Genomic DNA, 16,688 nt, shown 5'->3' on the forward strand with positions numbered 1-16,688 from the left:
TTCTAAGCGCTAGAGAATACACAATTTAATTAGGATGGACACAGTCCCTGTCCCATATGGGGCTGGCGTCTAAGTATTCATTCAGTCATTCAGTCAGTCAGTCGCATTTATTGAGCGCTTACTGTGTGCAGAGCACTGTACTCAGCTCTTGGGAGAGTACAATATAACAATAAACAGACACATTCCCTGACCACGAGTTTACAGGAGGGAGAATAGGTACCCCCCTCCACTTTACAGTTGAGGAAACTGAGGTCCAGAGAAGTGAAATGACTGGCTCAAAGTTACACAGCAAGCAGTTGCCAGAGTCGGGATTAGAACCCAGGTCCCCCGACTCCTAGGCCTACGCTCTAGCCTAGCCAATCCTTCAAATGTGACCATTGATCATATCTCTACAATGCATGGCTCCTTCTCCGCGAGTTCGTGACCGGGGAGAGTTTGGACATAACGTGCTAAGGAGATGGTACCAAACTGCCATGCCAATCTTCGCCAAAGGAAACCCGGTAGGAGGGAGGGACATTGGTAGGTTCGTTGAACTGTTCTCTCCCAATAAATATTTACTTTGCACTGTGTGCAGAGCACTATACTAAGTGCTTGGGAGAGTATGATATAGTAGAGTTGGCAGACATATTCCCTGCCCCACAATATAAGAATAATAATTATTATTAGTATGATATGTGTTAAGTGTTTACTATGTGCCAGGCACTGTTCTAAGCACTAGGGTGGATACAAGGAAATCGGGTTGGACACAGTCTCTGTCTCCCATGTGCGGCTCACAGTCTCCATCCCCATTTTTACAAATGAGGTAACTGAGGCACAGAGAAGTTAAGTGATTTGCCCAAGGTCACACAACGGACAAGTACAGTGCTCTACACACAGAAGGAGCTCAATAAATACCACTGATTTTTAAAAATTGTATTTGAGTGCTTAATATATGCCAAGCACTGTACTAAAGCGCTGGGGTAGATATAAGATAATCGGGGTGGACACAGTCCAACTCCCATATGGGGTTCACAGTCTTCATCCCCATTTTACAGGTGAGGGAACTGAGGCATAGAAAATGAAGTGTCTGCCCACGGTTACATGGCAGACAAGTGACTGAGCCAGGATCTTTACCCAGGTCCTTCTGATACATTGGACCGTGCTCATTTGGCTACTAAAATCTTTTCACATCTTAAAATTGACCATTTTCACTGGCCTTTAGGAAAAAACAAGAGGCCATCTGGATTACTGATTCCTTTTGGTCTGTTTTCAAATTATTCCCTTATCAGGGTACATTCTCCCTTCAGGGAAAAAAAAAGCCATATGCTTAAGTGTGCAGCAAAGACTCTAGAAACTAAAAGAATGTAACTTGGCATACAACCACTTCACTGCCGAAAAAAAAAAGATTTTACTCCTTCCAATCCCTTGCTTACTTAAGATCTCAGTTTGTTTGAGACAACTTCCCCCCGAAATAATAATAATGAATAATAATTGTGGTATTTAAGTGCTTACTATGTGCCAGGCACTGTACTAAGTACTGGAATGGATACAACCAAATCGGGTTGGACCCTGCCCCTGTCCCAGGTGGGGCTCACAGTCTCAACCCCCATTTTACAGATGAGGGAACCCATCGTTTCGCCCAGAGAAACGAAGGGACTCGACCAAAGTCACCCAGCAGATACGTGGCAGAGCTGGGATTAGAACCCAGGTTCTTCTGACTCCCGGGCCCAGGCTCTGGCCACTCGGCCACGGCGCTTCCGTGGCCTCGGTGGGGTAGGGAGGCCGGAGCGAGCCGAGGTGAACCGCACGGCCGCTTGTCCCTGAGGTGCCTTCATCCCACACCCCTTCCTCTCCTCCCCACGCCCCTTCCCTAGAATCCACTCCTTTGCCCAGCGGAAGAGACGGGCAGGTGGGCAATCTCTAGACTGGCAAAAGGAACAGTTGGTGGTAGGGTGGGGAAGCAGTTAGGCTGCTGTCCTGCTGGGTAAACATCAGCCACGCCTGTGGAGCACTTATGTACCTATCTAGGTCTATAAATTCTAGGTCATAAATTATCTCTATAAAGTAATGCCTAGCTTCTCCCTCCAGACTTTATGCTCAATTAATACTAATTATGGTATTTTTTAAATGCTTACTATGTGCCGGGGACCGTTCTAAGCACCGGGGTGGATACGAGCAAATCAGGTTGGATGCAGTCCCTGTCCCATGTGGGGCTTGCCGTCTCAATCCTCATTTGATAGATGAGGGGATTGAGGCCCAGCAAAGCGAAGTGACTTGCCCAAAGTCACACAGGAGACAAGTGGCAGAGCCAGGATGAGAACCCATGACCTTCTGACTCCCAGGCCTGTGCTCCAGCCACTACTCCACGCTGCTTCTCAATGTGGGCAGGGAAGGTGTCTACCAGCTCTGTTGTATTGGACTCTCCCAAGTGCTTAGCACGTTGCTCCGCACGCAGTAAGCGCTCGATCACTACCATTGCCGATGGCGATGATGGTTCACCCACTCCAACCTGAGGGTGACGGCAACATTCCCTTCTGCGTCACCCTGACTTGCTCCCTTTATCCCGCCCCACAGCACAGATGTCTATTTCCATAATTTATTTTTATTAATGTCTGTCTCCCCCACTAGACTATAAGCTCACTGTGGGCAGGGAACGTGTCTGTAATATACTCTCCCAAGCGCTTAGTATAGTACTCTGCACACAGTAAGCACTCAACAAATTTGGTTAATTGATTGAAAGGAGCGGATCCGTTCAGGTACCCAGATTTTGTTTTTCTGCAGCACAAGGCGGGCACAAGTGAGCGCTCTAATGCCCGTTGAGGTGGTGAAGCGATCACTGGCACCAAACACAATCCCTGTGCAGATCCTTAGGCAAAACCTGAGAAACAGCATGGCCTAGTGGATAGAGCACGGGCCTGGGAGTCATAGGACCTGGGTTCCAATCCTGACTCTGCCACTTGTCTGATGTGTGACCTTGGGCAAGTCACTCCACTTCTCTAGGCCTGTTACCTCACCTGTAAAATGGGGATGGACATAACAAACCCCACCAGGGAAAAGGATGGTGTCCAACTGATTAGCTTGCATCTACCCTGGTGCTTAGTACTGTGCCTGGCACCTAGTAAGCGCTTAACAAATACCATTAAAAAACAATATACTGAGAGAAAAATAACAGTTGCAGGTTTTCCAAAACAAAATCCTGGGATTGAACAGAGCAGGCTGAAAAACCTGCCTCAAAATAAAGGATTTCGTCTTTACCACATTTTGAGTGTCTACAGGACTGACAACAAATCCTTCCAATCTCTCCGCCCCTCCTATCTCTTTCCAGCCAGGCAAAGGGGATAAGAGCATATTTGCCTTCAAAGCTCTTTGAGGTCACCCCAAAGAATTGAAAGGCGGATTTTTACTGGAAAGAGTGATGGAGGAACAGAGATACCGCTCCAGAAACAAAACCCGACCACTGAGAAAAATCAATCACAAAGAAGTCAAACTACAAAATGATGAAGTCATAATTGATTAATTGCTCCGTATTTTGAATGGGCCCTTCTGGCATCATCTCTGCTCAGAATTCATTGTAACATTGACGTTTCAGTCGACCCACCACGCTTCCCAGATAGATACATAGAGACCTTAAATGGAAACCCGGATATTTCAATTTGCTAACGTGATTTTCAATCCCTGTCTCCGACATCTATTTTAACAAAGACTTTCATTTTAAGCTCAAAACATGCTTCCTTCCTTACAGATGTTCTTTATCTTAAGGCTTCCTCCTTTTAAGTGCCAAAGTTGCTGTCCAGAGCTACTGAAGGTCAAAGGGTCTCTCACTCCAGATTCTTTGCAATTGCTATGTCGTGTTCTGCTCCACTCCCCCAACTTAAGGCTACGACGATCAATTTGCCCTTCATTTTGAGTGCCCATTTTGAGTAGTGAGGCCTGGAGGGTTAATCAGCTGGACTTTCAAATATGAAATTTTCATTGATTTTAGTTCACGGGGCTACACTGACCATATACACTTGACCATCCACCTATCGCATGCCAAATGACATCTAAAACTGAGTACTTTGGACTGTAAACTTCTTAAGACTAGGGATCCTGTCCATTCAATCGCATTTATTGAGCACTTACTGTGTGCAAAGTACTGTACTAAGCGCTCGGGACCCAAGCTCTATTAATAATACTAACCATCACACTGGTTGAATGTTTACTCTGAGCCAAGCACGTACAAAGCGCTGGGAGAGGGATAAGACCATCCGATAAGACACCACACAAGACTCAGGCTAACTCTGTTGCACTGTACACTTCCGAGTGTTTAGTCCAGGGCTCCGCACACAGTAAGTGCTCAATAAATACCACTGACTGATTGATAGACAACAAATGGTAACCAAAGACTTAAAATCCCTGCACCTACAAGCCGGTTGCTTAATGGCCGCCATAAAGCTTTAGCAAGCTGTGAGCCACCAAACTCCGGCTTGTAGCCTTTATTCCGGCCTCGGGGGCAACAAGCAGCATTAGAGGGAAGGAATAGATTTTCTCTTGAAACCAGAAAAGGGGAGGAGGGGGGCAAGGCGGGAGAGTCTCTCCAAGGGGAGGTGGTCCCAGGTGGTCCCAGATGGAGACAGGGAAGGCAAATCTGGGAAGCCCCACTTCTCTGCCTCCTCCTCTTCCTTCCCCCCCTCATCTGCCTCCTCCCCTTCCTTCCCCTCTCATCCTTTCACCGCTACCATTGCCCCAGGCCCCGGGACAGCAGGGCCTGGCCTTCCGATTGCTCAGGTAATGGATTGCTCTCCGTGGTCACCTCTACTACCTCCTCCTCCTCCTCCCCTGGCTCTTCCTTCCCTTTCCTCCTCCTCTCCATGAATCCCTCCACTTGGGCCTCTCCAGTGCATCCCAGGAATCCAAACGGAGCCAGAGATATCAGGGGAGGCAGAGGTGGGAGAGACAGAATAGCCAGACAGCTAGCCATTCTCCCCTCTGTGGGGCTGCCAAGCCAAAGGTATCTAGCCAAGTCCTGAACGTGGGTGCCAGCCTGGGCCTCTCCCTCCTGAAGGGCACTGGATATTTTGCTCCTAAGATGCTCACCATTTCCTAATTAAAAAATATCTTCTCCATTCTCATCTGGCAGAATTTTCTTTTTTTTTCCTTCTCTCTCTTTTTTTTTTTTTAGAAAACCCAGACAACTACCTGAAATTTCTCTAAGACACGACTCAAAACAGAGTCTGGGGAGTCCTGTCAGATAAAAATCAACAGAACATATCAACCTCCCCAAACTTACGCTTTGGAAATCGAGCCCAATTGGCAGGAGCTTTAAAGATCAAGTTATGTAAAGTATCATATAAAAAGTGATGTGTGTCTGTGGCTTGGGGGCGAGGGTAATCAAAACTATTGATCCTGCTGCAAATAACCAACTCCATTCCAGAGAACTTAATGCGGCCTTAAAAACCACCCCACTAGAAGAATACCTTAAGCTGAAAGGCTTCAAAATTAATCCCTGGAAGGCTCTCGGCAAAAAACTGACAGTGGCACTTTCCCGGCCAGAATGGCACGGGGAGCTGGGATACAGGATTAGAACCCATGACCTTCTGACTTCCAGGCCCATGCTCTATCCACTACACCATGCTGCTTCTCTGTTTTCCGCCTTTATCCTTGGAACACTTGCGGGAGGTAGCTGGGGAAAGAACAAAGAGGCTAAGAGACTTGCCCAACCAGGAATCCTGAAGTCACTGCCTGCCATTCCTGCTCTTGGCTCTGGTCATTCGGTTAATACTTGGTCGTTTGCCAATGACTTGACCCTCGCCACCCACCAGTAAGCGTCACACCCCTTCTGCTTTGATTCCAGAGCCGAACTCCAGCCCGAAATCATGCTATCTCAAAAGCTGGATTTGCTAGGAACGATGCAGCTTTAGAGGAAAACCAGGCGATTTACAACTGTCCTCTGTCAGTGAGGTCTCGTTTTATCCAGTCTACTCTAACACTGAATTATTCAACGCTGCACGTTCACAATCATTGCTTTTAAAGCTCTTCCGACGCATTCAATCTTCTCCTTGGAAAGAGCCGGCTGCAGAATCACTGTAAGGTGACGACAACTAGGAGAACCGTGAGTCTCGCCTTACAGATACGCAGAGGGGGCCCGTGATACAGATGTTTTTTAACGCGGCTATTTATTTGAGCATCACCTCACAAAGCCACAGCCGGAGAGACGGACTCTAGTTTCTCACTTGTCGAGAGAAGCTTGCAGGTCATCGCTTAAAGATCCTCTTTACTGAAGACTGAAATCGAGATGGCAAAGCGACAAGGCGTCTTCAGAAATCCCTCCGCTTGTTGGCGATGATGGCTTAGGGATGCAGATTGCGTTTTATTGCTAAGCATTCACCGGGTATTCCGGATAAAAAGGAATACCTCCCCTCGGATTTTAAGCTCCCAAGACACGATGGAACCATGATCTGTGAGCCTGGAAAAGACTTATTAAAAGCCCCTCTCTTCCAAGGGGCTTTCCCTGAATAAACCCTTATCTCCCCTATTCCTTCTTGTGTCACTTGGACTGGGACCCTAATTAGTCACCTCGGTCTCAGCCCCAAAGCTCTTATGTATGCATCTGTAATTCATTTATGCTAATGTCTGCCTCCCCCTCTAGACTGTATGCTCCTTATAGGCAGGGAACAGGCCTACGTACACTTAGAATGTACTCTCCCAAGCACTTAATACAGCGCTCTGCTACACAGACAGCGCTCAGTAAACGTGACTTAGCGGAACAGGCTGACAGTTGCAGTTATTCTCAACTGAAGCGTGAGTCTCCTTTTCAGTGACCGACTGGGCAGAAACGACCCTCCACTCGATTTTACATTTACACAATTCCACTAGGTGCCTGGAAGCCCTTCCCATCATCTAAAGTAAGCGGCAGTCAAACAATAGGGGAAGGAGGGAGGAGGAAGCCCATGCAGTAAGGATAGCAGGGAAGCAGCTGGAGAGAGGCTAGGGAGAGAAGCAAGACCAGTGAATGCTGGATAGCTTGGTTTCCCTACTCTCCCCCGGCGCCCCAACTTCCCCTCATTCCGCTGTTCCTGTCCCCCAAAGCTTCCCAGTCCAACTGCGCTTCTATCACCTATATTAGAGGGAGTTTTGAACAAACACACCGGCTCTGTTACTACCGTGACAGAAGAGAGCCCTCAGAGTTCGCCTTGATTGTTTTTAAAGGTTGTGTGGCCCCTACGGCTCCCCTCAGATCCCAGTGTCAAGAGCGGAAACGGCCCAGGAGTCCACGTTTCGAACCACTCGTCCCTTTCCGTGCCCTCAACATTGCGCCTGCAAAGAGGGCATTTCCGGAACCTGGAAATAGCGGGGCTTTGTTAGCGGGAGGGCGAAGCAGCAGTGGTACAGACGGAGGGAATCCATGTCCAATTTCATGTCGGTGAAAGATTCCCATGCGAAGCTGTCACGTGCACAGACTGCCGGTCTCTCTTTGTTCCCCGGAGACAGAGCGCTCCGGCTCTGAACCCATTATCATCTCCTGCCAATCTCCCGGGGTATTAATTACGTCTGCTACAATCTGGGAGGCTTTATCGGTCCCGGACATGGACTCCTCAGGGCCGTCCCTTGAAATTTTTTCCCAACCCGAGATTTTGCCCGACCGTGGTGGCTTTTCTAAGCACCTTGGATGACCAGATTGCCTCTGGTCTGACAGTTTGCGAAGCGAGCGAGAGCAGTGAGCCCGCTTACGGAGCCAGGGAGAGAGTGGCCGGTGAAGGAAACGGTTCCCTCCGAATGGATTTGGGAACGCGGCTCTTCCAAATGCACATCCTGCAAATTGTACCGCGGCATTCCCGTTATGGAATAATTAACGCCAAAAAGCTTTCAAAATAGTCCCGGTCGGAGGACGTCAGTGGATTCCCTAAGAATCTGGGCCAAGACCTCATTGATTATTTAATGCGCGCAAAATGAGACTGTGTTGATGGGAAAGAATATAGTCTTTGTCTGAAGATATAAGGGACCAGTTGATGGGGAATGTTGGGGTGTGAAACCAAGATTGCCCCGAGGAATGTGAAAGGCAGGCGACTAGGTATGAATGAATTTGCGCTCTATACAGCCTTAGCCCACTTGAGAAAGGAAAAAAAATGTTTATCACAAGTGAGCCACTTTTCCTAAATAGTAAAAGATTCCTAACTGGAAAAGTGGGACACTTGGGCCTGGTTTACAGGACCAAAACCAAAGGTTGATTTATTTTATTTCAAGAATATGACACTGACTTCATCCTTGCAAAGAGCTTAGTACAGTGCTCGGCACGCAGTAAGTGCTCAATAAACACGATCGAAGGATTGAATGAAAGAGAGAATGATGGGGTTGTAACTCTCGCCGCTGGGACTGGATCTCCTAGCTTTCAGTTTCTCAGGCTCCCCGCTGCCTTAGCTGAACTGCCTAGAATTGTGCATCTCAACAGCAGGATGAGAGACTATTTTCTCTAGCGATAAGGATCTCGCTCCAATGTTCTTTTGCAGAAAGCCTTCTCCTCATGACCACAATGCTCTCATTCACATGACGGCCAGATGTGCCATCTCCCAACACTCAGCAGCACAACCTCCTTTGGGATTGTCACGCCGTCAACCTCTTGCCAAGAGGCAATGCTCTTCCCTGAAAGCACGTGGTTTGGATGAGAAAAAGCCCGTTTCGACCGCGATTCGCCACCTCCGGCAAAACGAACCACATGCCCCGTGTTCCGAGCCCCAATCCGCCTAAGAATGGACATTTTTTTCCCTCCTTGCCCTTACAACTCATCGATTTGGCTTTGATTTTGCCGTTCCGCAATGGGAGAGGAAAAAGAAAAAAGATTCCTGCCTCTCTGGCGTTAGAGATCAACTGTGGGTCAATCTTACTTGGTTTTGTTCCTCAGAATCTGGTTGATTTATGGACTTCTGGAAGGGCCCTTGTCTCTCAAAATGTTAAATCCCCTCGGAGCAAGAAACTTCAAATGGTGTTCCCAGAGTTCATCACGTCTAATTTGCCCCAACAGAAACTGCTTTTCCCCTTTCTTTTCCATTTAGTTCCTTGCCATAATTCCACAATTACAATGTTAATGGTGACAGACCACCCTGGGAAGAAACTGCACCCAATAAGGAAGCGACTTGTTTCTCAGAAATCCCCAAGAAATGTTCCTCGGGGTAAAAGAACGCCCATCAAGGGACTTCAAAGTCAGCCACCTAAAAACAGTACAATAGGTCTTAGAGGTTAAGAGCCATTGGTCAGTAGCTTCCCAAGCAAAAATGCAACTATCAAATAATGAGATTAAAATACCCATGGTAATTATTGAGCGCTATGTGCACTGCATTGTAAAACCCGTTAAGCAAATGGGTCAATTAAGTGCGGCTTAGTGGGTAGAGGCTGGGCCTGGGCATCAGAAGGACTTTAATTCCAATCCTTGCTCTGCCACTTGTTTGCTGTGTGACCTTGGGCAAATCACTTCACTATGTCTCTGTTCCCTCACTTGTAAAATGGGGATTAAGACTGTGAGCTCCACGTGGGACAGGGGCTGTGTCCAGCCTCATCTTTTACGTACCCCAATGTTTAGAAGAGTTCCTGGCACATAGTAAGCACTTAACAAAAACAAAAAATATATTTATTGAGAGCTTACTGTATGTAGAGCACTATATTGAGTGCTTGGGAGAGTACAATTCAACAAAGTTGGTAAATTCGTTCCTTGCCCACAACCACCTTACAGTCTAGTCTACAGTCTATGGTGAGCAAAATCCAATTCACGATCCCACGGGCCTAGGAGTCAGAAGACGGGGGTTGTCTGCTGTGAGACCTCAGGTAACTGGCTTTGCTTCTCTGGGCCTCAGTTCCCTCAAATGTAAAATGGGCAAAAGATAACTATTCTTCCTCCTTCTCAGATCGTGAGCCCCATATGGGATAGGGAAGGGGTCCAAGCCACTGACACTGTACCTGCTCCAGCATTTGGTAGGGTGCTTGGCACTGAGTGAGCCCTCCACAAATGCCCCAATTATCATCATTATCCCTTGTGAAAAAACTCATTCCAACAAAGACTCATTGACAGACTGTAAGCTCATCCTCTCGACTATAAGCTCGTTATTGGCAGGGAATTTATCTGCTAATTCTGCTGTATCATTCTCTCCGAAGCACACAGCACAGTGTCCTGCACAAAGTAAATGCTCAATAAATGCCATCGATGATGATGATAACTGTGGTATTTGTTAAGCGCTTACTTTGTGCCAAGCACTGTTCTAAGTTCTGGGGAAGATACAACATAATCAGGTCAGACACAGTCCCTGTCCCATACAGAGCTCACAATCTAAGTAGGAGGGGGTACAGATAATGATTCCCCATTTTACAGATGACACAACTGAGTCACAGAGAAGTGAAGTGACTGGCTCAGGATCATACAGCAGGCAAGTGACAGAGCCGGGATGAGAACCCTGGTCCTTCTCACTCCCAGGCCTGGGCTCTTTCCACTAGGCCACACTGACTGACTGACTAATTGGAAGAGGGTTGGGCTGCGAAGCCAGTCCTGATCCGACCCAAGTAGGCCCAGCTGGGGAGGACCCAAACGGTTGCTCTGGAGGATCCGGACCCAACCCGATGTCAACCACAACCTCAAGCCACCAGACCAGGTTTTGGGAGTTTTCCTAATGTTATTTAACAGCTATGGTACTTGTTGAGTACTTATTATGTGCCAGGCACTGTACTAAGAGCTGGGCTGGATACAAGCAAATCGGTTGGACACAGTCCCTGTCCCATGTGTGGCTCACAGTCTCAACATCCATTGTACAGATGAGGTAACTGAGACCCAGAGAAGTAAAGTGACTTAACCAAGGTCACGCAGCAGACAAGTGGTGGAGCCAGGATTAGAACCCGTGACCATCTGACTCCCAGACCTATGCCCGATCCAGTACACCATGGTATTTGGCTCTTCGTATGTGCCAGGCACTCTACTAAGCACTGGGGTAGATATAAGCTCATCAGGCTGGGGTAGATTCAAGCTAATCAGTCGCCGTCCCACATGGGGCTCACAGCTTTAATCCCCATTTTACAGATGAGAGAAGTGAAGTGACTTGCCCACGGTCCCACAGCAGATAAGTGGTGGAGCCGGGATGCGAACTGAAGGCCTGAATCCCAGGCCTGGGCCCTACCCACTAGGCCACGTTGCTTCTCCTTAAATTCTCTCAAGGGGAAAAGCCTCCGCATTACAAGTTCACCAAGAGCGGTATGTCACTGTAACACTCTCAAGCCCTGGGTCCTGCCAACAGGTGTGCCCTTCCCCGTGACGCAGCCATGACAGCCGGACTCTCCATACCCCCGAGGCCCCGTCAGACAGGCGGGAGAACACCACCAGCCTCCTGGGCAAGCCGCAACCAACCTGGGTCCTTCGAGCCAGGGATGGAGCTGGTACCTCTCTCCCAGTGCAGCAACCACCGGCAGAATGCAACCCTCTCTGAGGCCGGATCACCTTGGTTGGATCCAGGCCCGTGAGGAGTGGCGAGAACCAGAAGGCTCAACCGACTGACTACGTTTTACTACCGATGATAAATAATAATGGCTTTTATTAAGTGCTTTCTATATACCAAGGGCCGGTACAGATAACGGACAATCAGATAAGACGCAGTCTCTGTCCCGCACAGGCCCCAGGGGAGGTCTTATCCCCATTGGACAAACAAGGGACTCAATCAATGGCATTTATCGAGCGCTTACTCTGTGCAGTGCACTGGACCAAGGGCTTGGGAGAGTCCAACACAGCGGGGTTAGCAGTCACGTTCCCCACCAATAATATTATGTGGTCTAGAGGGACAGATGGACATTAATATGGACAAATAAGCGATTTATAATAAATACATCATTTAAAGATATGGAACTGAGGCTCAGAGAGGTCAAGTGACTCTCCCAAGGTCCCACAAGCTTTCCCCAAATCGCTTCCCTTCACCCTGAACTGCATCATCCATTCAGTCAACACTGGCAGAAACTCATTTACACCTGCTTTAGCATTCGTGGGAATGTGTCTGCTCCATGTATTTATTTTGACTCCTCTGGTTATAAATATTTTCACGTTTGTCTCCCCCGTTCAGGTCTAAGTTCCTGGTGGGCGGGAAATGTGTCACCTCACCACGTGGTACTTCCCAGGCGCTTAGTATGTTGCCCTGCGCCATGAGGCTGCTCGGTAAGTGCTTCTGCTGCGACTGTTAATTCCACCGTTGCGGCAGCAGAATTGGGACAAACTTTGGCCTCCCCATTCCAGACCTCTGCTCTTTCCACCGGGCCACACCATCTCTCCACTCGGGACTCTTGCCCCTTAAAAGGGCTCCCTGATGACCCCCATCCAGCAGCAGCATGAGGCGATAACGAGGCTCTGAGGACCGGGTTTAATCCTCATCAGGGTATTTTCTCCCAATGCTCTGCGCAAAGTGAGGGCTTCTTAAGTGCCATGGGAAGCCGCACGGCCTAGCGGACAGAGCCCGGACCTGGGAGTCAGAAGGACCTGGGCCCTAACCCTTGCTCTGCCACTTTGCCGCTGTGTGACCTTGGGCAAGTCACTTGGCTTCTCTGGGCCTCAGTTCCCTCATCTGATTAGACTATGAGCAAGTCACTGGGCAGGGATTGCCTCTATCTGTTGCCAAATTGGACATTCCAAAGCTTAGTACAGTGCTCTGCACATAGTAAGCGCTCAATAAATACTACTGAATGAAAATACTATTGAATGTAAAATGGGGATTAAGACCTTGAGCCCCTGTGGGAAGGGGACTGGGTCCAAACTGATCACCTTATATCTTCCCCAGCACTTAGAACAGGGCTTGACACACAGCAAGCGCTTTAACAAATACCATTTATTATTTATTATTATTAATACTGCTACCTCCCATTTTAATCAGCACAAAGCATCACTGCTGTACTAGCATCACAGAGCTGGGAGGAACTTGGAGAAATCCTCTAGTCCAGCAATCCCTTCCACCTCACTAAATATATTCCCTGGCAATCTGCCCTAATAAACCACCTGAACAAGGATTTTCTGCCCGGAGGAAAACGTGTAATTCGTTGTGTTGACATCTGGGACAATTTCAGAACAGTTGACGGTGGCTCCGAGAGTTGGGGTAAGGGGGAGGATCGTTTCCCTCAAACATGAGCCAGAAAGTCATCTCACCTTTACTGGAAGGGGGTTGGAGAACTGCCTGACTTCAACATGTCTTGATCTCATCTAAGGAACATCTTTCCTAAGACTCAAATCACATTTTCCCACTCCGATGCATTTGCTTTCCACAAGCTGATGAAACCGTACATTTAAGGTTTAAATGGTTTTTAACCAGTGTGACTCTGTTACTCATAATTACAGTACAGAAAATTTTGAGAATGGAAGGGGGAAGCATTGATGAATGCATTAGAATTTTACTCGTTATTTTAAAGGATTTCCACCGGGGCACTAAAAACCCTTTGCCACACTAGTGCTGCTGAGATATGCCAGAGGAATCTTCATCCTTTAGTATATGAAATACTTGGAATCTTTTTAATTGCTTTCCGCTAGAGAGGCTCTCTTTGCAAGTCTGTGAAACGGCATTTTTAATTCTGGGAGTGGCACCTACTGTGATCAGCAAATGGAAACCTCGCCTTTAACTGTTTTGTTGCAGAGAAGCAGCATGGCCTAGCAGAAGGAGACCGGGGCCTGGGAGCCAGAGGACCTGGGTTCTAATCTAGGCTCTGCCATGGGTCTGCTGGGTGACCATGGGCAAGTCACTCACTTCTCTGGGCTTCCTACTTAGACTGTGAGCTCCAGGTGGGACACAGACTGGGACCAAGCGGATTAACTTGTAACCATCCTGGTGCTTTGAACAGTGCTTGGCACATAGTAAGTGCTTCACAGGCACTATCATTATTACTTCTAGCCACGGTCCACTCCTCAAAAATCAATCAGTCCTTATTGTGTGCAGAGCACTGTACTAGGCACTCTGTCAGTTCGTTAAGGGAGCCTATCTGCTAATTCTGTTGTGTTGTACTCTCCCAAGCGTTTAGGACGGTGCTCAATAAATACCATTGGTTGAATGATTCAAAATGGAAAAGCTGTCATCAGAATTCACCCTTCCTTCACCAAAAAAATGACCAGAGGTGTAATAAGGGTGCCTAATAAGCCCGGCACACGAGAACCAAATCAGTTCTGTGACTGCAATTAAAATGCCTACATTAAACAATGAGCATCCAGTCGCTATTAAACCTCATAATCTATCCATTTTCTGTCACACAATGCCGAACGGATGGTTTATCCTCTCAGAGCCTTCTATCTCACTGACATTATAGTGGCTCTCCCTGTTCACACTTGGAATGAATCCCAGAAGTGACACTCGCAATAAGCATGTAGACATAACTCAGAAAAATTCAACCTCGTTTGAGCGGGCCATTTGCTAGAGGAGAAGCTAAACGGCCCCATACATGAAACGGCAGCCATAAATGCTGATGAAAGCAATTGGCTTGCAGAGCATTAAAATTTACCATTGGGGCAGAGCTAGTTCAACTTCCCGGTGCCTCCAAAAAGTCAAAAAGACTGGACTTCCTGTACATTGAAGTCCGGTGGAATGTGTCATCAAGGTGTGGATCTGACCTTTATACCTCTGTTTAAACAGCCCTCGGTAAACACAGCTATCAACTAGAGTAAAATCAGATGACATATGTAAGTCGATTTCATTTTTCATCCACATCCCCTCTTCCCGCCCCCGCCATTCCACTGCCGATATTTTCTGCTCAACACTCACATCCAAATATTCATCAAAAATTCAAAAGAAACTGATTTAAGGATAACCTTAAAAAAAAAAAACTTTTAGCGGTAACTCAGTATCTTTTGAAATAAATATCCAGAGCTTGGGAAGAATCAAATCCAAGAAAACCCCTCCCCGTCCCTGCAGTTTCCGCCGAGCACGGGGCAGACTCTTCCAAGACTGACCCTGTGGGTTCTTTTCTCTCTCTTCTCTCTCTTTTCTCTCTGAACACCAAGCACTGGTGTCAGGAGCGCTTTGCTGTGGGAGGGGAAGGATGGGCCCAAGTTCTGGAATGACTAAGACCTCTTCTAGGACAATCGCTGATTAGAGAGCAAGAAAAACGCTATCTCAAGCACAGAGCACATGCCATAAAAGGATTTTGAAATACAGTATCTCTCTCTGGCGACCGTGTATTTTCACCGTGCACACATTTTGGAAAACATCGGAATCCACTGTGTGAAAACCCACCCCGAAACATGCCTTCGAATGCCACCGCCATGTGGGGAGGGGAGAACTTGGCCGTGGGTTTTAGCCCACGGCCCCTCTTCAGAGGCGGGGTTCACGGGACCCTCTCCTCAGAGGTCACGGGATGTCCTCCTCAGAGGCCACAGGGCCTCCTGGTCCCCGTCCTTAGAGGCAAGGATCATAGGTGACCCCCTCAGCCCTGTCCATAGAGGGGGGAGGTCCACAGATAGCCCCCTGGGCTCTGTCCTTAGAGGCTGGGGTTCTCAGTTCCATCCTCGGGGGGCGGTCCACAGATAGCCCCCTAGGTCCCGTCCTTTGAGGCTGGGGAAGGGTCCACAGGTGGTCCACGTTGTTCAGGCAGCAAGCAGCTTGGCTCTAGACCCCAAAACAGAGGGGCAGCCTGCCTTCCTTCCTTCCATGGGGCCAAAAAGAGGATGGGATTGTGGGCGCGGCCAGCACTTACCCCTTGCATCCCCATCCGCAGGCCCGGGATGGGATGGCATCACCAATCCCCCAAGAAGGCAGGCCAGCCCGGGGACCCTCTCCCCACTTGCCCCCGCCCCAGGAAGCCCCTTTCTTCCTGGCTGTGGCAGCCCACCAGCCGAGCTTCTTCCTTAGCAAGGCCCAAGAGGCGGTGGCTAGGAAAGGAAGAAAGCAGGGCTGGACTGGGCAGGGGACAGCTGGGGGTGGCATGGGGTGGAGGGGGGAGGCAGTCAGGGGACCCAGGGGGTGGGCAGGGCGACCTGGGCTTCTCTGGCAAGGCCCAAGAGGCGGTGGCTAGGAAGGGAAGAGGGCAGGGCTGGGCAGGGCTGGGCAGAGCAGGGGACAGTTAGGGGTGGCATGGGGTGGGGTGGGGAGGGGGGGAGACAGCCAGGAGACCCAGGGGGTGGGCAGGGGGACCTGGGCAGCTGGCCGCTCTGCATTCCCCCCGGGAGCATTCCCATCTGACCTCACCCTCCCCTGTGCCAGTGGTCAGCGGGGGGAGGCGGGGGCTTCCTCTCCTCCCTCCCTCCCCCACGCGGACCCCAACCACCTGAACCCCTTCAACCCTCCTCCCACAGTCTCCGGTGACCCCTGAACCCCTTCGATGCAGCTCCTGGCCGCCCCGGGACCCCTTCCTCCCTCCCTCCCTCCTTCCTCCGGGAGCCCCCGGCCACGCCGAGCCCCTTCGGCCCTCTCCCTGCAGCCCCCGGTCACCCCCAAATCCCTCCATCCTCCACCCCAGCATCCCCCGGATCCCCCCAGACCCCTTCAACCCTCCCCTGCAGACCCCAATCGGCCTGGAAACCTCTCATCCCTCCCCTGTAGCTCCCGGCCAGTCCTGAACCCCTTTATTTCTCCCCCCCTGCAGCCCGGGGCACCCCAAAATCGCTTTCCTCCCTCCCCGAGCAGCCCCCGGATCCCCCCACTCTCCCCCCAGCAGCTCCTGGCCAGTCCTGAGCGTCCGCAGCCCTGGCCTGCAGGCCCGGGGCACCCCAAAATCGCTCTCCTCCCTCCCCCCGGGCCCGCGCC

General features: G+C 49.4%; 1 protein-coding gene across 2 annotated transcripts in view; it reads right to left on the reverse strand.

Annotated features, from left to right (window-relative positions):
- The window catches only part of CORO1C (coronin 1C), a 77,989-nt gene that overhangs the window by 61,178 nt on the left and 123 nt on the right, over nt 1-16,688 (reverse strand). The gene's annotated exons all lie outside the window — the stretch shown is intronic.

This window comes from Ornithorhynchus anatinus, chromosome 21 (genome assembly GCF_004115215.2).
Source record: "Ornithorhynchus anatinus isolate Pmale09 chromosome 21, mOrnAna1.pri.v4, whole genome shotgun sequence".
Classification (NCBI taxonomy): Eukaryota; Metazoa; Chordata; class Mammalia; order Monotremata; family Ornithorhynchidae; genus Ornithorhynchus; species Ornithorhynchus anatinus.